Here is a 9329-nt window from a genome sequence, read left to right on the forward strand (position 1 = left end):
GGTCCAAGATAAATATACCCTGAAGGAAGGTTCAAACAGTGGGGATAGAGAGAAATGGATGAATTTGTGAGAGAATTTGGAGTTAGAATCACCAGAAACTGCTTAGGGATGAAGGGAGCAATGGCCAAGGAAAAAATCAAGGATAGATCTTTGGATTTGGGCTTTAGGTACCCATGAAGGGTGTTGCTAAGGAAGAGTAAGATATTTGGGGGAGAAAATCAAGGGTTCTGCTTTGACCAGGTAAATATTGAGATGTCTATTAGAAGTCAGGTGGAAATATTGACCTGGAGAATATATGAATCTGAACTGATAATACAAGTTGGGGAGTAAACATCATATAAATAGGATTTAAACCCGTCGGTAGGAGGTCACTTAGAAGGTATAGTTAATAGATTGAACAAATATTTGGTGGTTGGATAGAGGAGGAGAAGTCATCCAGGTCTCCTGGGAAGGAACGGCTAGTGAGGGAGAAGCAAACCCTGCAGGCTGTGATGTTAGAGAAGATTGGGAGGGAGTGGATAACTCTGATGGATATTGAGAGTGGTTCACTGAGATGAAGGCACAGTGCTGATCACTATGTTTGGGAACTTGGAAGTATTAATATTAATAATTGGTGACCTTGACAAGAGCAGCGGCACTGGAGTGGTAGGGAAAAATATCATAAGAATGGACACTCTTTGACTTGGTGATATCACTGGAAGAAAAACAGCAATTGTAGTTGACACCAGTTAATGAATTATCCATGACTTCAACTTTTTAAAAAATTATTTCAGAATATTACAGGGGATACAAATGTTTTGGTTACATGAATTGCTTTTGTACAGTTTAAGACAAAGTTATGAGTCAATTCTTGTTTATGGAAACTGGCCCCAGATGTTTTTTCCATCACACCACTCAATATCTGTACTCATATTTAATCGTGGATATTTCATTGGTAAATGACAGACACTTTTCAAAAGAAAGTCTCATGCACAAGTTTACATATAAAATTAAACATTGAACCAGTTAGTTGAAAAATTCAGAGTTGTGAAGCCAATTATGTTCGAAAACGAATTAGAATGGGGAGAAGTGTCTTCTTATAGTTTTATCAGTGTATATATTTATAGGTATAAGGAAATGTTAAGCAGTTATTTTCAAAAACACTTTGAATTTATAATATCTGATGGGAATACTTATAATTTCCTATTTCAATACTTGGCAGATGGCAACCTCAGTAAATAATTTTGCTTTCTATAAACATAATATATTTTTTTTTAATCAAGACAGTAGTTTAAGTCTCCCACTTGCTGTGGCTGGTTGGGTTCCTCTGCCTCCCACTGACAGAGAACATGAGTGGAGAGTCAAGATGCACAGACATGCTCTCAGAAGCCTGTATTCACTGTTTAAACTTACCATGTTCTAACACTGAAAGCTAGAAATACTCAGATTTCAAACTCAGCATAGTAGATGTTAAATAATGAGGAAGAAGAGAAAACCATCGTATATTAATTCAGCCTGTTGAGTTGTCCTGACATGCGCGATGTGGCATGCCGTTTCAAATATATGCCATTTTCCTGGTAATCCATCTGCTTAGGAAAGTTTCTTTAAGTACTTCAGTTAAAAAGACAAAAGACTTCAACAAAATGCTTTCTAAAACCTTCTTTTGAGTTCTTGCAGGTTTTATAATGGCATTCAAAGTAATATATCAGTAATAAAGACTTTACAAACAAAACTCATTTTCTGTCTTTGTCTTTTTTTTTTTTTTTTTTTTTTTTGAGGCAGAGTGTCACTTTGTTGCCCTGGCTAGAGTGAGTGCCATGGCATCAGCCTCGCTCACAGCAACCTCAAACTCCTGGGCTTAAGCGATCCTACTGCCTCAGCCTCCCGAGTAGCTGGGACTACAGGCATGCACCACCATGCCTGGCTAATTTTTATATTTTTAGTTGTCCATATAATTTCTTTCTATTTTTAGTAGAGACGGGGTCTCGCTCTTGCTCAGGCTGGTCTCGAATTCCTGACCTCGAGCGATCCACCCGTCTCAGCCTCCCAGAGTGCTAGGATTACAGGCGTGAGCCACCGCGCCCAGCCTGTCTTTGTCTTTTAAAGAGCACAGCTTGAAGGTGTTTGGAGCACTGTACAGCACAGTACAAAATGTTTTAGGGGAAATAAGTTGTGTAGGTGGAAAAATATCCCTACATCAGGGGGTTGATGACTGCTCTATATTAGCCAAATAAAATTACCATTCATATTCCAATTGTAAATATGTTATTTTTTCTCATAGTGGACATGTTTGTTTTTAAATATCTCAAAATATTTTTAATAGCAAAATATGTTGCTTTATTTAAGTGCAAAATTATATCATTAAACATAGGATACAAATTAAAGGGGAATGATGTGGTCTAATGTGTCTCCAAGTACAGATTACATGTAGGGATACAATGTACCAAGTAATTCCCTCTCTCTGAAAATAGATCCTATAACTTTAAAACAAGAGAATATTTGAAATAATTCTAAGGAGCATCAGTATAAAACTAAAAATATACCTAGTAAATATGGATATGCAAAACGAATAAGTTCTACAGTTCTCTTCTTTCCCTCATTTAATTTCTATAAATACTTTTTAAGGGATTTATTTTGTAGAACCCTACATTGTTCCTGTGGGTTTGGTTAATATAGATATTAAATTCAACAGGCAATGCAGGGCAGTCTTGTCTGAAAAGTTGTCAGCGTTTTACTGGGATCCATCATTCTTAACAAATACCCCATATATTATGTAAAACATTATTGCAAAAAGATAGAAATATAACATATTCCAAAGACATTTCCATCCAAATGTGACTCTCAAGGCTACTGCTTACCCTTACATTCCTTTTCATGTTGTTTCCTAAACCTGTTTGCTTGTCTGCATTTTCCTCCCTGGATTATTTTCACTGTGAAGCAGTCCAAGACAGTAAAATCATAAATTCTGTCTTTCTACCTGAAGCAGCTCATGCAGTGACACTGCAGGGTCTTTTTGAGATGTGCTCATAAAAAATTTGAAAACTCCCATGATTAGTTTGTAAACAAATTGGGAGTCATTTGTGGGTTTGATTAAAATGATTATATTGAAAATAGTGATTTATATCAGCAAAGGTAAGGACATATTATGCAAAGCAGAATAGATGTCTGATTGTTTCTTAATGGAAAACCTAAAGCAATTTTCTGATAATTTGAGTGCCAAAGTGTTGAATCACATTACTTTAATCCTCACTTCATTTCTTTTAAATTGATTATCACTTTTTTCCTTATCGAAGTGCATTTATTAATATATTTGCCATTTAAAGACTCGATCTATGAGTTATGAGTATGTTGTACCCAAGACACACAGAAGCTTTTTTATTAATTCAATAAGACTCTGCCATATACAGTTTCTTAGTTTTTACAGGTTTTTAAAAATTTCCTAGAAAATTAAATTAAGCCAACTTAGATTCCAATATCATCCAAAAATCCTCTATTCCCCATGTGGGAATAAACGAAATGATAGTTCAACTCTTCCATAAAAAGTGAGTGTTCAAAGTCATCTTTTTTGTTGTCTTTTAGTGTATTTTGGATGTTAGGGATTAATGACAACATTTTTGTTGTCTCTTGGTCACTTTCCAGGGAAACAGGAAACATACATGGACATTTTTACGTATTTAGTGAGACCACTTCCATCCTACCCACTTACACAGCTATTATTTGTCTACAGTGATGGCTCCTTCTCTATGCCGTATAAGACAGACTTGCAAAAAAGGGCTGACTACAGTCACATGAGAAAATGAAATAATTGAACAAAATAACACAAAACAGAACATGGGTGCTTGTCTATTTTATTTTTGTTTTATTTTCATTGTCCCAATAATTGACTCTTTGGAGGAAACAATAACAATAATTATAATAAGGCCTGTGTATACATGCTTTACAGTCATCATCAACATCTCTCTCTATTTGACTTCACTTTAAAGCCATTTCTAAAGCAAAAATTGATTACTCTAACATGCAATCACCATGGAAATTGAATTTCTTTTTTTCCCTTTGTGAAAAAGAAGCATCAGTTTGCTTCGTTCATGCTGTGGCAAAGTTCTGATTCAAGCCAAATAACTCCATGAAGTCAGTAACTACTTGACTTGTTTTCCTTAATTTAATAATAACAAAAGCTTTATTGTCCTTCAGTTTACAAGGTACTATTGAGCCTCACATCAACTTGGTGAAATAAGCAGGGAAGGTATATTTTGTTATTCTCAGTGGTGAAATTAAGACTTGAATTCCAGTCTTCTGACTCCAAAGTTAGTGCTCCTCTCCCAACCAAAAGATCCAGCCCCACTCCCCACACACCCTATAGCATCTACCTGACCCAATGCACCAAAGTATAAATAATTGCCCTACGCTCTTCCACTGCACAAACCTGTTTCAGAGGGCTCATCGTGGTTTAAGGAGTCCTCAGGAGAGCAGAGAGCTGGCTAGAATGAAGATTAGGGTTAATTTCACCTTTTATTTTATCCTATTTGCTGCCATAGTTTGTGTCACCTCCTAAGATTACAAATCCTTGGTGGTGCTGTGACCAATGCAGAACAGAAAGTAAATCATTCTCTCCATGTTTTCTCTATACTAAAAGAATACCAGTGGGTGAGATTTGGTGGAGATAGAAGTTTGGGAGAAAATACCTAACATTTTAAGCATCTGTGGTAATCAATTTGTTTACCTTATAAGACTGCTTTTTATTTTTGATGTTTCTAACTATATTGAGATGATTTATGTTTTGTTCTCTTTGAAAAATAAATGATGCTGAGAATAAACTTTGTTGTGGGTTATCAGATTTTTAGACAACTCAAATGAGATATGTAAAGCAGAAATTGCTCATTTTTCTACATATGATCTTAGAAGATCTTACTTAGCTATTGAAAACTCTGGAAATGTAAAGGTGCTTCTACTTAGGTATCATTTTTCTCTTTCTCTTTTTAAATTAATAAAAAATCACATTATCAAAGCAATCTGTTACATTCAGTTTGAAGAAGAGCTGATATCAGGCAGCTATACAGCAATCAGGAATGTGCTGGGAGCTAAGGCTCATTCTCTGTGGGAAAGGAAAGACCTAGTCCACTATACCAGGGAGTCGTATTGTATACAGCTGCTTTGATACAGGGAGTGGGTTTGCTCTCATATGGGGAGACAGAATAACAGTATGGTTAAGAACTTAGGTTTCAAAGTTAAATATATCAGGCTTTAATTCCCAATTCTGTGACTTACTACCTGGGCGAGCATGTATAGGTAATTTAACTTCTCTACGTGTCTCGGGATGCACACAACACACACACACATACACACACACACACACACACACACACACTCTAAAATTTTGAGTTGGCCAAACAGTCAAATGATTTTAGAACCAAAACAATAGGAAAAGGTATAAAATTAAAATCTTGCTTTTACCACTCTCTCTAATCACTCCATCCCATTTCACTTAAAACATAACTAGTTATGTAACATTTTGGACTTCTTATGTAAGTGTAAATACAAATATATATTTGTTTTTCTTTCTTTTTATACTAAAGCTAGCAAGCCAAACTTGCAGATCTGAAAGTCTCATTTTTTACTCACTATGTCTTAGAAAACGTGACAGGTTGTACATGGGAGAATTTGTGACTAAGGTGGAAGTGATACTATAGACTTTGGAGGTTAGGTCATAAAGGGAGTTTTGGTTTCCTTCTGTTTCTTGCAAGACGCTGCTCTTGGATCCAGCAACCATGTTGTAAAGAAGCCCAAGCAATCCAGGTAGAGAGGAACCACGGCCTATGGCCCAGAGCCCTATTTAAGCCTCTAGCTGACGGGCAGCACCTACTTGCCAGGTTGAATGAGTCATCTTGTAAGTGGCTACTCCAGCCCCTACTTGAGTGGCTTCAGCTAGTGTTGCATGAAGCAGCAGTGATCTGCTCTTGCTTAGACCTGCCCAAATAGAACATTCATATAAAACATAAATGATTGTTATTGTTTTCAAATCATTATGTTTTGGGGTAGGTTGTTAGATAGTATTAGATATTTGCAGTAGACTTATAGTTTATTTTGCCATTTTTTAATTGATGGACACTTGGATTTTTTTCTAATAGTTTGCTATTACAAACAAAACTGCAATGAGTAGACCCCTGAATCCCTCCTATCATATATGGATGTGTATATTTTTAGGATAAAATGCCAGAAGTAGGATTTATAAGGTGAAGAATATATACCATTTTAAATATTTTAAAAGCTACTACCAAATTTCCCTCTATAACAGGGTTTTTAAAATAATTTGTAAAGCAGAATTTATTTTATAAGACTGCTATGAGATTAAATGATATAATCCATAGTCTGGCAGAAGACACAGTCCTGGAATAATAAACTCTCAATAAATGATTCACAACAAAATGATCCACAATGAACTACTTTTTAATTTTTTTTTTAAAAAGTAGCTGAATACTTAATGTGAAGACTTTGTTACTTTGATTTTCACTTTGTTTAATAATGCTATCCCTGTTTGCTGACTGTACGATGTATTTCTGGACCTGTTCCTGATCTCAGTCTAGACTGCATTCTCTCCTTTCCTGTTTCTAGATTTGATTGGTTATGTACATATTTCTTTTTAATTCTCTTTGTTTTTTTCATCATTTAGGTAATCATTGTAAGGAGTTAAAACAATAAATAAAGAAAAATATAAAAGCACTTTGTTATTCCTGTTCTATTCTCCTTATCCTACTCCTAATCAATCTATCATTTATTGCCTGACTCAGAGATAAGCATGATTAGTAGTCTGAGATGTGTCCTAAGAGTCTATTTTTATATATTTACATCTACATGCACATCTGTATGTATAGTTATCTTCTTAGAAAAATTGGGCAATAATACATTTGTCACTCTGCAACTTTCTTTTTCCATTAAAATTTGTTTCTTGATAGTCTTTTCATAACATTACATATAGACTTCTCATCTTTTGTAATGGTTGTAACAGCTTGTATCTCAGGTAGTAGGTATGCTTATACAGAGGGTAGTTTCTGAAAAAGTTTAAAAATCCATTTTTTGTGTCAAAACCAAAAATAAAGAACAACAAAACTCAACATTTGGTAGTGAATAGAGTTGAGAAACTATTATTTGATTTACACCAATGAATTTTTATGAAAGCTGGTTAAAAATAGATGACATTTCTCCAAAGAAGACATACAAATGGCCATCACATATATGAAAAGGTTTTCAATATCACTAATGATCAGGGGAAAGCAGATCAAAACCACAATGACATATCACCTCATACCTGTTAGAATGGCTAGTGTCAAAATGGGCAAGAGACAACAAGCATTTGCAAGGCTGTAGAGGAAGGAAACTCTTGTTCACTGTTGGTGAGAATATGGAATGGTGCAGCCACTATAGAAAATAATATGGATGTTCCTCAGAAAATTAAAATAGAACTATTATATAATCCAGCAATTCCACTTCTTGGTATATGAATTAAAATCAGGATCTCAAAGAGATATCTGCACCCTCTGAATTTATTAGAGAATTATTCACAATAGCCAAGATATGGAAATGACAGATGAATGGATAAAGAAAAGGTTGTGTATACATACAATGAAATATTATTAACTGTAAAGAAGAAGGAATTCATACCGTTTGCAACAATATGGATGTACCTAGAGGACACTATGCTAACTGAAATAAGCCAGTAACAGGAAATATACTGCTTACATGAGGTATTTAAAATAGTCAGTGCACAGAAGCATAGAATAGAATGGTGGCTGCCAAGGGATCAGAAGAAGGAGAAATAGGGAATTATTGCTCAATGGGTAAAAGTTTTAGTTATGTAAGATGAATAAGTTCTGGAGATCTGCTGTACAACATAGTACCTGTATTTAAAAACGTAGTTCTGTGAACTCCAAAATGTTAAGAGAATAGACTTTAAGTGCTCTTAACACAAACAAATAAGCAAAACCCCACAAAGAACACAAGGAAATTTTTGGAGGTCATGGATATGTTTAGTACCTTGATTGTGGTGATGATATTACGGGTGTATGCATATGCCTAAACTCATCAAAATGGACACATTTTATATGTGTAATTTTTTATATATAAATTACACCTCAATAAAGCTTAAAGAAACAGAAACAAAAATACATGAAAACATAGGCTTTGGGAAAAAGAAAAGAGGTTCCTGTTTTCCAAAATATGGATATTGATAGTTTATTTAACCTCTCACCTAATGATGAATATTTAGGTTGTTTCAATATTTTTACAATTACTGGCAATGCTACAATATCTTGAATCTTTTTGTTAATGTGCCAGTATTTCTGAAACTCTGTTTCTAAAGGTGACAGTCAGGCTCTGAAGGATACATTTCTTTGTAATTTTATACTTGATGAATCATATAATTAAATAAGAAATATGCATCTGTCTATACAATATTTATAGAAAATGATAAAAACGAAACTCAGGTTTCAACCTAGTTAATATATTTAGCAAAAATATTTGAATATTTATAAAAAATAAGTTGCCTTGGTTTGATGAGCAAAATATAATACCATTTTTATAGTATCTAGAAAAATCTTAGAGCTACTTTACTTAATATAAAATGAGATTTAATTGAAATGAATTAAGACTAGCTCTAAAAATTTTAATGAATCATTTGGATACATCCAAATATAAATTTGACAATATCTAAGGAAATCTTTTGTTTTCTATTATTTTATACTGTTCATCTATATTTTTGGCATTGTTTACATGAAAAGGTTATTCTGGACATGCCAACAGAAATTAGTGGTTAAAGAAGACAATTCTGTATATTCAAATACCAAATAAATTACCGAACAGTTTCAAACAAATGAAAAAGAAAGCATTCATATATTTTTCAATAGAGAACTGTCCCTTGAGGATTACAATATAAATAGCCTAGATAATATGGTAATTGCCTTAACATAAAGCTTACAGTTTCCCTCTCTCTAATTGAATAAAGTCACAAAAGAGTCTACTTGCTCAGAAACGCAAGACATTAATGGCTGAGCATGAAGATAAATTCTAATTTTCTGATATTTACTGTGCCTGCACTTATAACTTTTAATTAAAGAAATTTAAGAAATAACAACTAATTTATTGACTTTAGGCAAAGTCTTATAAATTTGGGCAGTGTCTGCAAAGAACATATCTTTTCAACTTTGTTGAACCAGAAACTTCATTTTGTCAATTCAATAGGTGGTAAGATTCAAAATGCATCTTCATGCTAACAAAACTTACAAAAGAATTATCTGTAAATCAGATAGTAAAAATAGTTTTGATGTGTTCCAGTCCCTCTGTTATGTGCTTCATTATAT

This window comes from Eulemur rufifrons, chromosome 15, assembly GCF_041146395.1.
Source record: "Eulemur rufifrons isolate Redbay chromosome 15, OSU_ERuf_1, whole genome shotgun sequence".
Classification (NCBI taxonomy): Eukaryota; Metazoa; Chordata; class Mammalia; order Primates; family Lemuridae; genus Eulemur; species Eulemur rufifrons.